At 50.3% G+C, this 18706-nt stretch overlaps 1 protein-coding gene across 1 annotated transcript in view; it reads right to left on the bottom strand.

Moving 5' to 3' along the window:
• The window catches only part of LOC115079605, a 105205-nt gene that overhangs the window by 41289 nt on the left and 45210 nt on the right, over positions 1–18706 (bottom strand). The gene's annotated exons all lie outside the window — the stretch shown is intronic.

Raw genomic sequence — 18706 nt, 5'->3', positions numbered from 1 at the left:
AAGCACAGTGGTTAGGAGCTCTGTGAGAAATCTTAAAATTTTTTCCTCACGGAGTGCGTTCCTCACGCGTGCGTTTATTCAATGTTCGATGAGTACTTTGCCCTATTTTTTCAGTCGGTTCCTGTCACCTTTCTGGCTGCCAACCGACTGCGGCCTAACCTCTCCCTATTTTTTCATTTAGCTACATATAGCCTGCAATTGTCCCTCTGTGACACTCTGCTTGGTTATTAGTGCTAGTGGGACAGGGACTTCCACGATTTCCGTTGCCACCAGGACCCCTGTAGATTCAGGTCCTTCGATTTCCTTGGTACACTCACGCCATCAATGCCCCATCGCTACCGTCTGTACCCCCTTTACACCGCCTCGGATTCTAGATGCCATCGGTACCCCTTCCCCCGTGGTACCTTAATGCCATCCTCCTTCCATAGTTTTTATCAGTGCTGTCCATGTTTTTCATCCATGGCACTGATTTTTTCTTGGGTTCCAATCACTGCCCAGATGGATGCCATCGACGCACACCCTTGTCTCATCACCGCCATCCATACTCGGGTCGATGCCACCATCGCCCATGACACTTCCATTGATGCCAGGGTCATTTCATCGATGCCATCCTTTATTTTATGGATGCCATTGGTGTCCAGGACTGTTCCATCGATGTTCAAGTCCTTTCCATTGATGGGCATCAATGTCAGGTCTATTCCATCAATGGATGATGTCAGGATCCATTCCATCGATGGGCATCGATGTCAGGGTCCATTCCATTGATGGGCATCGATGCCCAGGTGGTTTCCAATGATGGGCATCGATGCCCATGCTGATTCCATCAATGGGCATCGATGCTCATGCCGATTCCATTGATGGGCATCCATGCCAGGTCGATTCCATGGATGGAGTCGGTGCCAAAGTGGATTCCATGGATGCCAATGTCAGTTCCATTGAGGGGGTCCATGCCAACATCTATTCCATCTGTGCCCATGTCAGTGCTATCGATGTCCATGGCATGGATGCCATGCATACCATTGCTGCCCGAGTCGAACCCATTGATACCGTCAATGTCCATGGTCCAGACCATCCATGCCCATGGCCATGCCACCGATGCCATTGCTGCCCACCTTCATACATCGATGCCCTCGACGCCCACATCAGTTCCATCAGTGTCTTCGACATTCCTATCAATGCGGTCATCGACTCTGTCGATGCCGGCATCATTTTTCGATACCAACGATGTTTTTTCGACTATTCAATGCCACATTGTTTCCATAGTTACCTAAGCCGATGCCTTCGGTGCTCCGTCACTGTCATCATTGCTCTGGCTGAGTCATCAATGTTTTTTCATATACATTTTTGACGATACCCTCGAGGCCACTTCGGCCGCCATCTATACCGTCAATACCGACATAGCACTGCCACGTAATGCCTTCGCCTGAACACAGTGCTTCATGCTTTGGGTTCTTATTAAAGCCCCATATTAGCCTATGACACTACATAGTACCAGGAGCAGAGCAGGCATGCTGACACTATGTCATCAATCGCCATCCAAGACAGTGAGGGCTTCCATCTCGGCGCTGCAGAAGGACCAGGCCGAGGACCATGGCATGCATCATCACCGACACGGTGACCGTCCGCCACCGACGCCATCCAGCACATCGGTGCTATCCTTCTCAATGCTGGACAATGCTCGGGCCGAGCAACATCACCACTGCCATCGGCACTGTTCCGCACAGTTTGGGCAGTCCTTGCTACTCCAGAAACACTGGATCGAGGTCCAAAGAATTCTGCACTGGCATCATGATACATCGAGCCGCTGAGATGAGGATCGGGATCATGAGCTCATTAATTGGCTCCTCTGTTCCCAAGCATGCCCCACTGTTATCGGTGCGGGATTGTGGCCCTCCGCTAATTATGGTGTGCCAGCCACACCCAGCCTGTCTCCTCTATACCTGCGCCACCATACCAGGTATCAGAGTTGAGACGGACGTTTACGTCCTCAGGCTACTCGTCCTTCGGCGATCCACGTCGGATGGTAAGTACCCGCTTCTGCGGCATTCCCATTGAGATGTGTTCTCTAATTCGAGCACATGGTTCGAAAAGTTCTAGGTCATGTGCCGTCCAAGAACCGTATTAGTGTCACATATCGCTATGCCAGCTATGTCAGCCACAATACCAAGATAGCCTCTCTATCATTTCTTTGGGATTGCATCAGGAAACCCTCCCTTCTTCAGCAACAAAGTTCTGTACTGATTAATGCTCTGGCTTCTGGTTCCTGCTTCAGAACCAAAGCTCCAGGTGCATTCGCTGATCTGCTAAACATGAGATCTAGCAAATACTGCCTCAAGCGTAAGTCCACCTCGATGCCTGACATCAGACCTCGATGTCTTCTTGTATAGCACACAGAAATGCGGGTAAGACTTCACCATTCACACTCCCGTGGGAAGTTACATGATATCCAGATTACATCAGCCCCTCCAGTTGGACACCTCCTGGTCTCCCAGCTGGCCGGATATCAGAGCAGCCACCCCACCTTGTACCACGGTTTCCGGTACACTTCCCCAGATGCTACAAAGTGCAGAGTGGGGAAGGAGGGGGGGGGGGGGGGTTGGGGAGTTTCTTCAGAAGGCACAACTTTCTTCAGAAGGCACAAGTAAAATGGTATCTCTCGTTACTATGCTTCCATATCACAGTAAGTACGTTACCTCTAATTTCTACGTTTTTCCTTGAATAGACATTTCTAACTGGGATTACTGTCACTGCCATAAATCCCTTATACAATACTTTTGGATACCACAGTCATAATGACCTTCCTGTCCAGCATACGCGCAGATACACTAATAAATTCTTACATGTCCCTGAACGCTTTTTTCCATAACCTCAGCCACTCAATTCTTCATTGTCGGGCCATGGGGGTTTTCTACTATGCATTTTTCCTCATAGATCCAAAACTGCTCTGGGTTAGATTCAGTGAAATTCCATTATCAGTGGGTCTAAGCTGTTCAACCGCTTTCGTCCCTCATCCATATTACAGATCTAGAACCAAAACCTAGTCTGATCCTGCTCATGCTCACATTTACTCAGGGTTGTAAGTTTGACCTAAAAACTTCTCAACTCAATATGGGGCAGATTTTAAATACTTGCACGAGAGCGTACTTTTGTTCGCGCAGCAGGCGCGAACAAAAGTACGCTGGATTTTATAAGATACGCGCGTAGCCGTGCGTATCTTATAAAATCCGGGGTCGGCGCGCGCAAGGGGGTGCACATTTGTGCAACCTGCGCGCACCGAGCCCAGCACGGCCTGCCTGTTTCCTCCGAGGCCGCTCTGATTTCGGAGCGTCCTCGGAGGGAACTTTTCTTCGCCCTCCCCCCACCTTCCCCTCCCTTCCCCTACCTAACCCACCCCTGGCCCTATCTAAACCCCCCCCTACCTTTGTCGGCAAAGTTACGCCTGTCGGCCGGCAGCCCCGCTCCGTCCTCCGGTCCCGGGGGCTGGTCCGGAGGTCTCGACCATGCCCCCGGGCCGGCGCCATGCCCCCGGGCCCGCCCCCGAAATGCCACGGCACGCCCCCGAAATGCCGCGTCATTTCGGGAACGCCCCCGGACACGCCCTTCCCTCCCCTTTTCGAAAGCCCCGGGACTTACGCGCGTCCCGGGGCTTTACGCGTGCCGGCGGCCTATGCAAAATAGGCCGCCGGCACGCGCGGGCCTTTTAAAATCCACCCCTATGTGTCTACTCCGTTACGGGCACAGTTTCACATAAACTTCCTGGGTCTTGTAGCCATGAGTTATACCCTTATGCCTTCCAATACTGCCTCTGCAACAAATCTTGTGCATACAGACAGACAGCATAGGAACAATGTGTTTTTCCAGCGCACAACATCTTAGCTGCTCGGCAAGGAAGATGCGCAGCTCTACCCTTGGCCCTTGCTCACTCAATACATCCTCTGGCCAATTATCTAAGACATTTACTAAACACACTAGCAGACCTTCTCCATAAAGGTGTCCATCCTCTCGAATGGTCTCGGACTACATGTGTAGCGAGAGAAATCTTCTAGCGCTGAGATCAACTGAACTTGCCTTCTGTGTCCGAATTGAACCATACGGTACACAGATTCTACTCCCTACATGTTTCTAGGGTTTCAGTTGGGGTCTGGAAAGGCTTTCTTAAATAACCATGTTTTGAGCCTTTTCCTGAAAGTTAGTAGGCAGGGTTCCTGTCGCAGGTCCGATGGGATGGAGTTCACATTAGACTGTAAACGTGCGCTAGCCTTTTACCTGAACCGCACGGCGGTCCATAGGAAATCCACCCAACTTTTTATTTATTTTGACAAAAATAAACCAGGAGTTGCGGTAGGAAAACAGACTCTCTCCAACTGGATAGCAGACTGTAATGAATTCTGTTATGAAAAAGCAAAGATTCCTCTCCAGAGGCGAGTAAAAGCACATTCAGTAAGGGCTATGTCTACATCAGTAGCACACTATCGTTCAGTGCCCATCCTAGACAAATGTAAAGCTGCAACATGGAGTTCCCTTCACACCTTTGCAGCTCATTATTGTTTGGACAAAGAAGGACGACAAGATTCAACCTTTGGACAGTCTGTCTTAAAGAACTTATTTCCAGTACAACTCCTCCTAGATCCATCCTGCTGTGATTTCAGGCTGCCTCAGTTTTTCCAGCAGTACACCTGTTGTTGTGCTTCTTGCACCAGTTGTATGCTGCTGGTATAATATAAAAATGACTCAGCCTGTAGTTTGCTAATCACCCATATGTGAGGACTATCATCCTGCATGTCCTGGGATAAAGCAAAATTGCTTACCTTGTAATAGGTGTTATCCCAGGACAGCAGGATGTAGTCCTCACTAAACCCACCCGCCACTCCACGGAGTTGGGCCCGATACGTTTTATTATTATTTCATTTTTTGGCTTACGCAAATGCTACAAACAAGACTGAAGGGAGACCCCTGTGGCTGAGAATATCATGGCATGCTCAGTAGGCTCAGTGTGCCAGCCAAAGGTTTATAGAAACTTTTGACAGAAGTTTTCCGTACCAGGGCTCCATCTGATGATGTCACCCATATATGAGGACTACATCCTGCTGTCCTGGGATAACACCTATTACAAGGTAAGCAATTTTGCTTTAAAACCATGTGATAGCATGTGTTTTGCTATCACATGGTGTGATATTGCCCCACATTTTTATAAATCCCACCCAAATCCCTCCCCAATCCAGCCCCTTCTAAAAATTTGCATTCACACAATGCAATAATATGATTATCGCATGTGTTATGGTATTAATGTGTGTGTTAACATTTTATTGCTTGTGTTAACGACATAACACATTTTGATGAATGACTCTGTCAGCTGGATAACTTTACTCCACCCTGGAATACCTCAGACTGCCCTGAGTTATCCGGCTAACTCGGGGCCAGTAAAATTGGCAGGGTATTTGAAAGTCCAAGGTTTGTCTAAGAATCAGTTTCCTTTCTTTGGTAAGTGGTAATAGCTGAGAAGACTTGAGACCAGAAGCATTGCTTCATATAATTATATCAGGAGTCTGCTGAGTAACAGGGATGACATAGAGTCCAACAGGATAAACATCCTGCATGAGACTAATTACAAAATTGAATCTTTATGGGTAGAAATCCCTTGTGTGTCGAGGAAGAATATAGTGATAGGGGTATACTACCGTCCACCTGGTCAAGACGGTGAGACTGACAGTGAAATGCTAAGAGAAATTAGGGAAGCTAACCAAATTGGTAGTGTGGTAATAATGGGAGACTTCAATTACCTCAATATTGACTGGGTAAATGTAACATTGGCACATGCTAGAGATATAACGTTCCTGGATGGAATAAATGACATTTTTATGGAGCAATTGGTTCAGGAACCGACAAGAGAGGGAGCAATTTTAGATATAATTCTCCGTGGAGCACAAGATTTGGTGAGAGAGGTAACAATGGTGGGGCCGCTTGGCAATAGTGATCATATGATCAAATTTGATTTAATGACTGGAAGGGGGACAGTGCAGTGGCGTAGCGAGGGGTGGGCGGGGTGGGCGGCCGCCCCGGGCGCCGGGTCTAAGGGGGCGCCAAAACGCCTGGCTCTGCCTCAGGGCCGCCGGAACCACTAGGCGAGCTAGGCCTGTGCATAGGGCGCCGAGACTTAGGGGGCGCCGCGGCAGGCAGCAGAATTTTGAAAGGGCAAAAAGTGCCCTTTCAAAATTCTGCCAGCCTTCGACTCGCCTAGATGAAGACCAAGTGTTGAGATTTAGGGGGCGCCGCGGCAGGCAGCCAGCTCCCGACTTGCCCTGCCGCCCCGCCAGTGTCACCCTCCCGACACCCCCCCTGGTGGTCCAGTGGAGGTCCCGAGAGCGATCTGCCGCTCCCGGAGCCTCGGCTGCCACTAAGCAAAATGGCGCCGGTGACCTTTTGCCCCACCATGTGACAGGGGCTGAAGGCCACCGGCGCCATTTTGCTTAGTGGCAGCCGAGGCCCCGGGAGCGGCAGATCGCTCCCGGGACCTCCGCTGAATCACCAGGGGGGGCGTCGGGAGGGTGGCACTGGGGGGGAGGCAGGGAGAGTCGGGGGCTGACTGCCTGCCGCAGCGCCCCTTAAGTCTCGGCGGCTGGTCTCCGGCTGCGCCGATCTTCTTTCTGTGTGTGTGTGTGTGTGTGTGTGTGTGTAAGAAAGGAATGGAGCTTGTGTGTGTGAGTGTTAGAGATGTGAATCGTGTGATTAATCGTCTTAACGATCGATTTTGGCTGGGGGGGGAGGGAATCTGATCGTCGCGGTTTTGTTTTTTTTAAAATCGTTTAAATCGTAAATCGGGGGAGGGCGGGAAAACCGGCACACTAAAACAACCCTAAAACCCACCCCGACCCTTTAAAATAAATCCCCCACCCTCCCGAACCCCCCCAATATGTTTTAAATGACCTGGGGTCCAGTGGGGGGGGGGTTCCCGGTGTGATCGTCCACTCTCTGGCCATGGCTGCGTTAATAGAAATGGCGCCGGCGCTACCTTTGCCCTGTCATATGGCCGGCGCCATTTTGGTTCCTGTCCCCTGACGTCACGAGCGCAGGAGATCGCTCCCGGACCCCTGCTGAACCCCCAGGGACTTTTGGCCAGCTTGGGGGGGCCTCCTGACCCCCACAAGACTTGCCAAAAGTCCAGCGGGGGTCCGGGAGCGACCTCCTGCACTCGGGCCGTATTGCAAAATGGCGCCGGCCATACGGTTGGCGCCATTTTGCAATACAGCCCGAGTGCAGGAGGTCGCTCCCGGACCCCCGCTGGACTTTTGGCAAGTCTTGTGGGGGTCAGGAGGCCCCCCAAGCTGGCCAAAAGTCCCTGGGGACTTTCCCCTTTCCCCTCCCCCGATTTACGATTTTTGACGATAAATCGGGGGAATTCCTATTGTATCGCGCCTCTAATGATTTTTGACTATTTAAAATATATCGGACGATATTTTAAATCGTCAAAAAACGATTCACATCCCTAGTGAGTGTATGTGATGTGTATGTGAGAAAGGAATCTGCCAGTTTAAAAAAATGAAGTGTGATAATACATATACCTCAACTTTTGTGCTGATTTTGTTGAAATGTTGGATGAAAGATGAAATTACTAAATTTTAAGAGAACTGCTGGAGAGGGTAAGTAAAGGTGGCTTTTTAAGTTCATTTTTCTTGATTGACTACCATTTTAATTATTGGGTAGTATGTGATGTGTCTGCTGTTTGAAATATTTTATTGATGTTTGGTAAAGCTTTCAAAATTTTCATTAATCTTTAATTATTGGATATTCTATTCATCAGCTGTTTTGAAATTCTTATTTGCACGAGCGCTCATAAAAATGAGTGCAGAAAAATAGCACCGATTTCAATGCAAATCATTGATGGAGGGAGGGGGCGCCAAAGAAGTCTCTTGGTCCGGGCGCCAAATTGTCTAGCTACACCACTGGGACAGTAAGCAAATCCACGGCTCTTGTGCTAAACTTTCAAAAGTGAAACTTTGATAAATTGAGAGAAATTGTTAGAAAAAAACAAGAGGCGTGGTCATTGTTAAAAAAAATACCATTTCCTAGCGTGTACCAGATGGACTCAGGACCAATGGGTATAGTGTACTCCTCTTAGCAGTTGGAGACTGATCAGATTTCAATCTGACGTCAGCCCCTAGTACATATACCCCTGCAGGAAGTGCAGCTCTTCAGTATTTTCCGTCTCCATAGCAGTTAGGGACTATCTGCATGCTCTCACAGCGTTAGAACAAAATTCAACGGAGAAAACCCAAATTCGGAAGAAAACCTACCTCTGAAGACGAGTCCCGCTCTCCTGCGGTGATACCCTCGGGTCCCTCCCCCAGTTGAGAATTCCCGAGGTGATTTCCGTGGTTCCTCGGAGGTGAGCCTCGGTCCGGTGGCCGAATCTCAGCAGGGACTTAGCCCCCGATCCCGGGCGCGGCTGAGAGGCAGCGGATGCACCCTTGAGCATGGCGGTGAAGGTATTTTCCCTCTCCCCCTGCAGCCGGAGACCGCCCGGAACGAAACCGGGAAGCACCGAAGACAAGGTAAGGTAGAAATCTTCAGTATAGACTCTAAGGTTCGAGGAGTCGCACAGGTCGCTGGCCGGGACCAGTGCCGTCGGGTTGATCCGCCCTAGCAGGGCCAGGCCCCAGTTAGTTTCAAGGGTCCTCCCACATGGAGACCCTCCGAGGTGGTCGCCATATTGCCTGCGTGGTTGCGAATAGGGTCATATTGACCCTATTCGCCGCTCTGTTCTCCGTCTCGATCCGGACGCACAAGACCGGCTAGGCGCACAAAATACATGTGCATATAAAGTTACATGCACAAGGGTCTTGTGCGCATAAAGTACATGCACAAGGGCCGTGTACATAAGATATACGCGCATCGTGCGCCTATCTAGCTGGGCGCATATCTGCGACTTGGGCGCACATCTACACACACAACCCACACGCATATTTTAGATGCGCCGGAACGCATAAGGATTTATGCACATAGCCATGGCACTGCCGGGAACAGAGCTTAAGGCTAAAGGCCTCTGTCCAGCATGCCATATCAGAGCTGCACAAAGCGAAGAGGCCAACGCCCTGTGTGCTCAGTGTGAGGAGGCCCTGGGAGATCCAGTCCAGGGCCAGCCCCACTCAGGGCCGAGTGCTAGCACCTCAGTGAGTAACCCGGACCTAGCAAATTCCAGCGGGACCCCCCCTCAGACAGGGACCCCCAGGGACTCAACGCCCCTTAGCTTGGACCCAGCGGCTATCTCATGGGTGGAATTCTTCAAGGGGCTACACACCTTCGTCCACATGCAGACGGAGTCTCCGGCTAGACAGCCACAGCCTCCACCAGAAGACCTTTATGCCTCAGGCCCCTCTAGGCCTAGACAAAGGTTTACACCAGCCAGAAGCCCCACCTTTGGGGACACGGACAACTCTGAAGAGGAAACAGAACCCCTAGAAGTGGGGGAACTCCCCCCGGGGACAGAGCCTCACTGAACCAAGGACGAACTCCCAGACCTGGTCACCCACAGCCTGAGGGAGCTCGCTATTCCGGGCACAAGTGCTTCGGGGGAGCCTAAGGTGAATCCCCTGCTAGAGGAACTCCGCCAAACCTCTCACCATTTCCCTCTCTTACAAGCCGCCCAGCAGCTAATTGACCTGGAATGGAGTGCTCCAGAGTCCACATTCAAAGGAGGACAAGCTATGGCAGCCATGTACCCCCTGTACCCGGTGGCCAAAGAACTTCTGACATCCCCAAAAGTGGATGCCATAGTCTGCATGGTCTCAAAGCACACTACTATCCCAGTGGAGGGAGGAGCAGCGCTTTAGGATAGTCATGACCGGTGTCTGGAATCCATCCTTAAGCAGTCCTTTGACGTCGCCGCTATGTCCCTGCAAATAGCTGCCTGCTGCACCGTAGTGACACGTGCCTGCTTATCCCAGACCAGGAACAACACCCCTGGCCAGGCCATGGAACCAGCAGCATCATTCCTTGCGGATGCTGTTTCTGATCTGGTGCGCACAGCAGCCAAAGGAGTGCCATCAGCGGTGGCTGCCAGGAGACAACTCTGGCTTCGAAGCTGGTCGGCCGACACATCTTCCAAATCACGTCTCAAGGATGCCCTTCAAAGGTTCCCTTCTATTCGGCAGCAAACTAGAGAAACTGGTCAACAAATGGGGCAAGTCCCCATTGCCATGCGTACCGGAGGACAGGAACAAGAGAAACCAGTGAACCTTCCCCCGGGCCTCCATGGGCAGAGCTTCGCAGTGCTTCAACTCATACAGAAATAACTATCAGGCGCCCCACCCCACGGGCAAGAACAAGTCCTTTCGGAACAAGCACAACAAGAGGGGAACCAGCTGAAGTCCAGGCCCCAGCCACACCCCACAATGAGATTCAGCCGACCTGTCCAAGGGAAGAAGTCATAGGGGGCATACTAACACTATTCTACCACAGATGGGTCGAGATAACTTCGAACAAGTTGGTCCTAGCCATCATTCAAGAGGGGTACTACCTGGATTTCCTCCGAACCCCTCCGGACAAGTTCGTGGAATCCCCCTGCCATGACCCCTTCAAGAGGGTGGCAGTGGAAGCTACACTGACCAGACTACTGGCCCTCGAGGCCATAACCCCAGTACCTCCACAAGAAATAAATACTGGGCATTATTCCATTTACTTTATCATCCCCATCCTGGATCTCAAGTCAGTCAACCGCCACCTGAGGATTCCTTGCTTCTGCATTGAAACTCTATGCTCCGTAATAAGGGCGATATAATCGGGAGAGTTTCTCACATCCCTGGATCTTTCGAAGGCTTACCTACACATTCCAATTCATCAGGAATATCAGTGCTTCCTACGCTTCAAAATCCTGGACCTTCACTACCAGTTCCGGGCACTACCTTTTGGGTTAGCCACAGCATCCCGGACGTTCACCAAGATCATAGTGGTAGTAGCGGCAACACTAAGGAAGGAAGGTATCCTCGTACACCCTTACCTAGACGATTGGCTGATCAGGGTGAAATTCCCAGAGGAAAGCCGCCAAGCAACCAACAGAGTCAAAACTCTACTGGAGAGCCTTGGATGGGTGGTCAACACAAACAAGAATTGCCTGCAGCCCTCACAATCTCTAGAATACCTAGGAGTCTGATTCAACACCAAAGAAGACAAGGTCAGCCTGACTCCCACAAGGAGATCAAAACTGAGGAACCGGTTATAAATCCTGCTGAGCAATCCTTGCCCCACAGCATGGAATTACCTACAAGTCCTTGGCCTGATGGTCTCCACCCTGGAAGTAGTACCATGGGCACGAGCTCACATGAGACCCTACAGCACTCACTTCTATCGCGATGGAATCCAAGGTCCCAGAACTATGCCGTATGACTATCACTACCGGGCAGAGTCCGGACCCAACTACAGTGATGGCTGCTGACCAGCCACCTGAGCCAGGGAGCCAGGCTATCCTCTCCAACCTGGACCCTGCTCACCACAGACGCCAGCCTACAAGGTTGGGGAGCACACTGCGAGGAGTTAACCGCCCAAGGGCAGTGGAATGCAGAAGAGTCGGGATGGAACATCAACCGCCTAGAAGCATGGGCGGTCAGACTAGCCTGCCTACGACTCGCTCACAGACTCCGAAACAAAACGGTCAGAGTAATGTTGGACAATGCCACGACAGTGGCCTACATCAACCGTCAGGGGGAACCAGAAGCCAACAGATGTCCCTGGAAATAGACCCCCTAATGTCGTGGGTGGAAGTAAACCTCCAGGAGATTTTTATTTTATTTATTTAACACTTTTCTATACCGACCTTCATGGGCAAGAACCATATCAGATCGGTTTACATCGAACAAGGGTGAACAACTGTAGTGACAACAAACTTAAAATCAAAGGTGTGGAAGAGGCAAAGTTACATTGAACAAGGAAAAAGGAACTTGGAAGCTTAATCAGCTGGAAGAATAGGTTATAGCAGGCTGAAGTTTATAACTATAATAATATTATTAAGATAATGCCTAGGTGCTTAGGAGTATCGGAGTCTATTGTCCAGGCAGGAGATAGGCTAAACATTCAGTAATGTTCTTCAGGCATAGAGTAAGGGCAGACTAGTGAATGTCAGGGGGTTCAGAGAAGGCTTGACTGAAGAGCCATGTCGAGTTCTTTCCTAAATGTTAGGAGGCAGGGTTCCTCCCAGCCATCCATATCGCCGGGAAAGACAATATCATCAGAGAAAGGCTAGACCCAGGAGAATGGAAGCTGTCGTTCACAGCATTCCAGATGATAGTGAACTGGTGGGGAATACCAGACATGGACCTTCTGGAAAACCGGTCCAACGCCCAGGTACCCAGGTACTTTAGCCACAGGCGGGAAACTCAGTCCCAGGGGATCGATGCCCTGGTACAGACCTGGCCACAGGGGACCCTGTTATATGCCTTCCCACCATGGCCACTATTGGGCATAATCATTCACAAGATACAGCCTCACAAGGGACTAGTACTTCTGGTGGCCCTGGACTGGCCAAGAAGACCGTGGTATGCAGACATGAGAAGGATACTGGAAGGGACCCCCATGCCACTGCCTCCACACAGAGACCTGCTCCAACAAAGACCAATCCTCCACGAGGATCCAGCTCAATTCTCTCTTACAGCTTGGCCAATGAGAGGGCTCGCCCGAGAAAAAGCAGATACTCGGGGGCTGTAATCGACACCCTACTCCAAGCACGCAAGTTCTCCACATCTTTAACGTACATAAGGATTTGGAGAGTATTCAAGGCCTGGTGCGAAGACCATGACATCATACCATGCTCAATTAAAGTTCCCGTGATCCTGGAATTCCTGCAGAACAGGTTACAGAAGGGTCTGTCCCTCAACTCCATCAAGGCGTTTGACAAAGTTTCTCATGAGAGGCTTCTAGGAAAAATAAAAAGTCATGGGATAGGTGGCGATGTCCTTTCGTGGATTACAAACTGGCTAAAAGATAGGAAACAGAGAGTAGGAGTAAATGGACAATTTTCTCAGTGGAAGGGAGTGGGCAGTGGAGTGCCTCAGGGATCTGTATTGGGACCCTTACTTTTCAATATATTTATAAATGATCCGGAAAGGAATATGATGAGTGAGGTTATCAAATTTGCGGATGATACAAAGTTATTCAGAGTAGTTAAATCACAGGCAGACTGTGATTCATTACAGGAGGACCTTGCAAGACTGGAAGATTGGGCATCCAAATGGCAGATGAAATTTAATGTGGACAAGTGCAAGGTGTTGCATATAGGGAAAAATAACCCTTGCTGTAGTTACACTATGTTAGATTCCATATTAGGAACTACCACCCAGGAAAAATATCTATGCATCATAGTGGATAATACTTTAAAATAATTGGCTCAGTGTGCAGCAGCATAAGAAGAATCATAAGAAAATGCCATACTGGGTCAGACCAAGGGTCCATCAAGCTCAGCATCCTGTTTCCAACAGTGGCCAAACCAGGCCACAAGAACCTGGCAAGTATCCAAAACCTAAATCTATTCCATGTTACCATTGCTAATGGCAGTGGCTATTCTCTAAGGGGCGGATTTTAAAAGGCCTGCGCGCGCCGGCGCACCTATTTTGCATAGGCTGCGTAAAGCCCCGGGACGCGCGTAAGTCCCAGGGCTTTCGAAAAAGGGCGGGAGGGGGCGTGTCCGGGGGCGTTCCCGAAATGACGCTGCGTTTTGGGGGCAAGCCTGGGGGCGTGGTGCCGGCCCGGGGGCATGGTCGAGGCCTCCGGACCAGCCCCCGGGACCGGAGGACGGAGCGGGGCTGCCGGCCAACGCGCGCAGATTTAGGTCTGCTTTTCGCAGGCGTAAATCGTGCGATAAAGGTAAGGGGAACAGGCAGCGCGCGCTGGGCTCGGCGCGCTCAGGTTGCACAAATGTGCAACCTGTGCACCCATTTGCGCGCCGACCCCGGATTTTATAAGATACGCGTGGCTACTTTTGTTCGCGCCTGGTGCGCGAACAAAAGTACGCGATCGCGCAAATATTTAAAATCTACCCCTAAGTGAACTTAATCGCAGGTAATGGACTTCTCTTCCAAGAACTTATCCAATCCTTTTTTAAACACAGCTATACTAACTGCACTAACCACATCCTCTGGCAACAAATTCCAGAGTTTAATTGTTCGTTGAGTAAAAAAGAACTTTCTCCGATTAGTTTTAAAAATGTGCCCCATGCTAACTTCATGGAGTGCCCATTATCCAAAAGAGTAAATAACTGATTCACATCTACCCGTTCTAGACCTCTCATGATTTTAAACACCTCTATCATATCCCCCTCAGTCGTCTCTTCTCCAAGCTGAAAAGTCCTAACCTCTTTAGTCTTTCCTCATAGGGGAGTTGTTCCATTCCCCTTATCATTTTGGTAGCCCTTCTCTGTACCTTCTCCATCGCAATTATATCTTTTTTGAGATGCGGCGACCTGCGCGCGCCGAGCCCAGCACGGCCTGCCTGTTCCCTCCGAGGCCGCTCCGATTTCAGAGCGGCCTCGGAGGGAACTTTTCTTCGCCCTCCCCCCACCTTCCCCTCCCTTCCCCTACCTAACCCACCCCCCCGGCCCTATCTAAACCCCCCCCCCTACCTTTGTCGGCAAAATTACCAATTACCTTCGGTCCGGAGGCCTGGACCGAAGGTAGTTGGTGCAGTTGGTGTAGCTGGGTTCAGGAAGGGTTTGGATGGGTTCTTGGAGGAGAGATCCATTAATGGCTATTAATCAATTATACTTAGGGAATAGCCACTGCTATTAATTGCATCAGTAGCATGGGTTCTTCTTAGTGTTTGGGTAATTGCCAGGTTCTTGTGGCCTGGTTTTTGGCCTCTGTTGGAAACAGGATGCTGGGCTTGATGGACCCTTGGTCTGTCCCAGCATGGCAATTTCTTATGTTCTTATGTTCTTTCAGCAGGCGTAACTTTGCACGTGTTGGCCGGCAGCCCCGCTCCGTCCTCCAGTCCCGGGGGCTGGTCCGGAGGCCTCGACCACGCCCTCGGGCCGGTGCCACGTCCCCGGGCCCGCCCCCGAAACGCCACGTCGTTTCGGGAACGCCCCCGGACATGCCCCCTCCCTCCCCTTTTCGAAAGCCCCGGGACTTACGCGCGTCCCGGGGCTTTACGCGTGCCAGCGGCCTATGCAAAATAGGCGCGCCAGCGCACGGGCCTTTTAAAATCCGCCCCTAAATGAAGAACTGGAGCAAAACATGAGGCAACAACAGGCTTTACAGAAAAGTTTACCTTTCAAGACTAACAGCGATATTTCTCCAATCAATGATATGAAAATAGCAAGTAACCACAGTGAACTCAGTACTTCCTTATATACTTGACATCTCAGCATTTCAAAAAGCACGCAAAAAATATGATGTCATTTCCTTCCTTACTAATGAAACTTTTTAAAAATTTTTTATAGCATTTATAGCATTTAACGCTTGATATACTTTTGTAATGCATACAAAACAGCTAACTTTATTGTAATAAATTGTCGTACCTCTCACACAGACCAAGCGGTGGAGCGCACTGTTAACCCGCATTTGGACGCGCATCCAACCCCCCCCCCCCCCACGAAACTAATAGAGCCCGCAACATGCAAATGCACGTTGATGACCCTATTAGTTATTCCTGCGCGATTCAGTAAGTAAAATGTGCAGCCAAGCTGCACATTTTACTTTCAGAAATTTGCGCCTACCCAAAGGTAGGCGCTAATTTCTGCCGGCGCCGGGGAAGTGTACAGAAAAGCAGTAAAAACTGCTTTTCTATACAACCTCAGACTTAATATCATGGCGATATTAAATCGGAGGTCCCAAAAGTTAAAAAAAGTTAAAAATAAAAATAAAAATCGGCGTCCGGTTTCCGAACCCGTGGCAGTCAGCGGGTTTGATAACAGAGGCCGACAAAATTGAGCGTCGGCTGTCAAACCCGCTGACAGCCGCCGCTCCTGTCCAAAAAGAGGTGCTAGGGATGAGCTAGTGTCCCTAGCGCCTCTTTTTACCGTGGGCCCTAATTTGCATAGGCCACTCTCCTGAATTGCACGCCCAGGAGAGTGGCCTGTGTGCTCGCCCGCTCTCCTGTGACTTTTACTGTATCGGCCTGTAACAGTTAACTAAAACAATATTTGATAATTAGTGATAACAGTCAGTTCTTCATTCTCTATATTGTCAGCATCGTCACGATACATATTTTCGTTAAATCGCTTCAGCATATTTCTACCTGGCAAAAAGCTGGTACAGCAAATTCCCTCATGCTCATTCCCCTCTCCCCACCCCCCTCCAAGCACATCCCTGGCACACACTCATTCCTCTCTCCCACCCCCTACAAACATGTCTTCAATTCCCTCATGCTCATTCCCCCCTCCCCACCACATCTCTGACCCCCCACACTGTCATTCCCCCTCCCTATCCCCTCCGAGCACATCTCTGGCCCCCACACACTCATTCCCCTCTCCCCACCCCCCTCCGAGCACATCTCTGGCTCCCACATACTCATTCCCCTCTCCCCACCCCCTCCAAGCACATCTCTGGCCCCCACACACTCATTCCCCTCTCCCCACCCCCCTCCGAGCACATCTCTGGCCCCCACATACTCATTCCCCTCTCCCCACCCCCCCTCCGAGCACATCTCTGGCTCCCCACACACTCATTCCCCTCTCCCCACCCCCCTCCGAGCACATCTCTGGCTCCCCACACACTCATTCTCCTCTCCCCACCCCCCTCCGAGCACATCTCTGGCTCCCCACACACTCATTCCCCTCTCCCCACCCCCCTCCGAGCACATATCTGGCTCCCCACACACTCATTCCCCTCTCCCCACCCCCTCCGAGCACATCTCTGGCTCCCCACACACTAATTCCCCCCTCCGAGCACATCTCTGGCCCCCACACTCTCATTCCCCCCTCCCAACATACTAATTCCTCCCCTCCTGGTACCTGGCTGCGCTGCAATGCCGTGCTGCTGCCTTCCCGTTCCAGGTCTGCCCACGTGCAATGCTGTGCTGGACGGACTGTGTTGGGTCTGCCCACAAAATGTGCTCGTGTTGTGTGAATCAAGGTTTGCACTGCAGCTCTGCTCTGATTGGCTTACTGCTGCTATATAGGGATAGTATGTGCCTGCTATGGACAGACTTCATGCAGCAGCAGCCAATCACTGTAACATGATTCAGAGCACAAGTCCCGCCCAACAAGCCCAAAAAAACATGACTGGCAGAAATAATAGCTCAATTAAAAGCAACCTGCGAATCGGAAAAAAACCACTGTGAATGACTACAAAAAGAAGCCCAATCTCGCGGTAAATAAGCGAGGTTGGCAACACTGAGCAGTAAAGAAGCATTGGCTTTGTGTAATTTGAGCTGAGGCGGGAAAAAGAAATCCAGCTTCAGACAAAAAGATTTAACGACTGTACTTAAGTCCATTCAAGTTTCTCTAAGCCTAGAAACTCACCCCTCCCCTCTACCACTGCTACAGGCAGAGGACAATCTGTTGTCATAGTAACCTGAGCTCTGCCAACTTTACTGACTACAGTAAAAGACTGACAACAATGAACTGAATAATTGTGGAGATTTATTAAGAACTATTAAAGAGTTCTGAAGCAAAACACTGGCAAGGGTGTAGAATCGAACTGAATAGAAAAGACTGAATTCAACTGAGCACACACTACTTGGGAGATCGAGACCAAAAGGACAGAGTGAAAGCTGTTCTGCTCCTCCCCGTCCCTTTGTTATATACCTTACCGCCAAAAGGCAGAAGCCCTCCCCTCCCCACTATGCTTCAGCAGGCAGGAAGCTGAAAGCAATCAGTTGTCATAGATACCAGAACCAAGGTCAGGGAACAGGGAGCCTGAGGCAACAAAGTGTTAATTAGCCTGGTCCTGTTCCTGAAGTAACTCAGTAGCTGAAATAAAAGGTGTTTGCTGCCCACATGGCTGAAGCGGCTTCTGAGCAGAGCACCTCAGAACAGCCAGCCAAAGCCACTGAATTAGAAAATGACACACAGCAAATGAGGGAGAAAGGTGAAGAGAGAGATGAATGCAGCAAACCAAAAAGACTGCGTGAGCCAACAGAGAAAGGTGGGGAGATGTATGAGAAAAGCAAACAGGGGCATGAAAACAGCATGGAGAGAGAATGGCATTAGATTAAACAAGAAAGACAGAAAATCTTAGGAAGCCCCACCCATCTCAAGCACCACATAGAACAGCTGTGGCTTTGTTTCCAAACCTATCAGCTCATCACAAAAGGGTATCTCGAGTTCCTGATGCGAACTAACAATCCAGAAAGCCTTGAAGAAAGGGACCGCCAACAGAACTTGTACCAAATACACCAAGAAATGGTATTGGACATCATTAACAGTGCAGAAGTGGATCACCCAACAAGCGAGACCAGCTCTCAGGACTCTCGCACCTCCAAGTGTACATTGAGGCCTGCAAAGTTATGCAGGTCAAGGCAATTGAGCCACTCTCAACTCAGCTCTATCATCCTCCAAAAGAAAGCAAAGTCTGAAGCAGCTATGACACGCATGCAGTATGTTGAATGAGAAGCAGCCCTTAAAAAGGAAGAGCTCAGAATAGAAGAAGAACAACAAAAAGCCGCTGTTGCCACAGCTGCCGCCGCTGCTGCCACAGCTGCCGCCCAGGTACGCAGAAAGGCCGAATTAAATATCAACTTGGACTTGTTGCGACAGCAAGGAGAAACAGCAGCCCTTGAAGCC

This window comes from Rhinatrema bivittatum, chromosome 1 (assembly GCF_901001135.1).
Source record: "Rhinatrema bivittatum chromosome 1, aRhiBiv1.1, whole genome shotgun sequence".
NCBI lineage: Eukaryota > Metazoa > Chordata > Amphibia > Gymnophiona > Rhinatrematidae > Rhinatrema > Rhinatrema bivittatum.
This window is presented reverse-complemented; position numbering and strand designations above follow the sequence as displayed.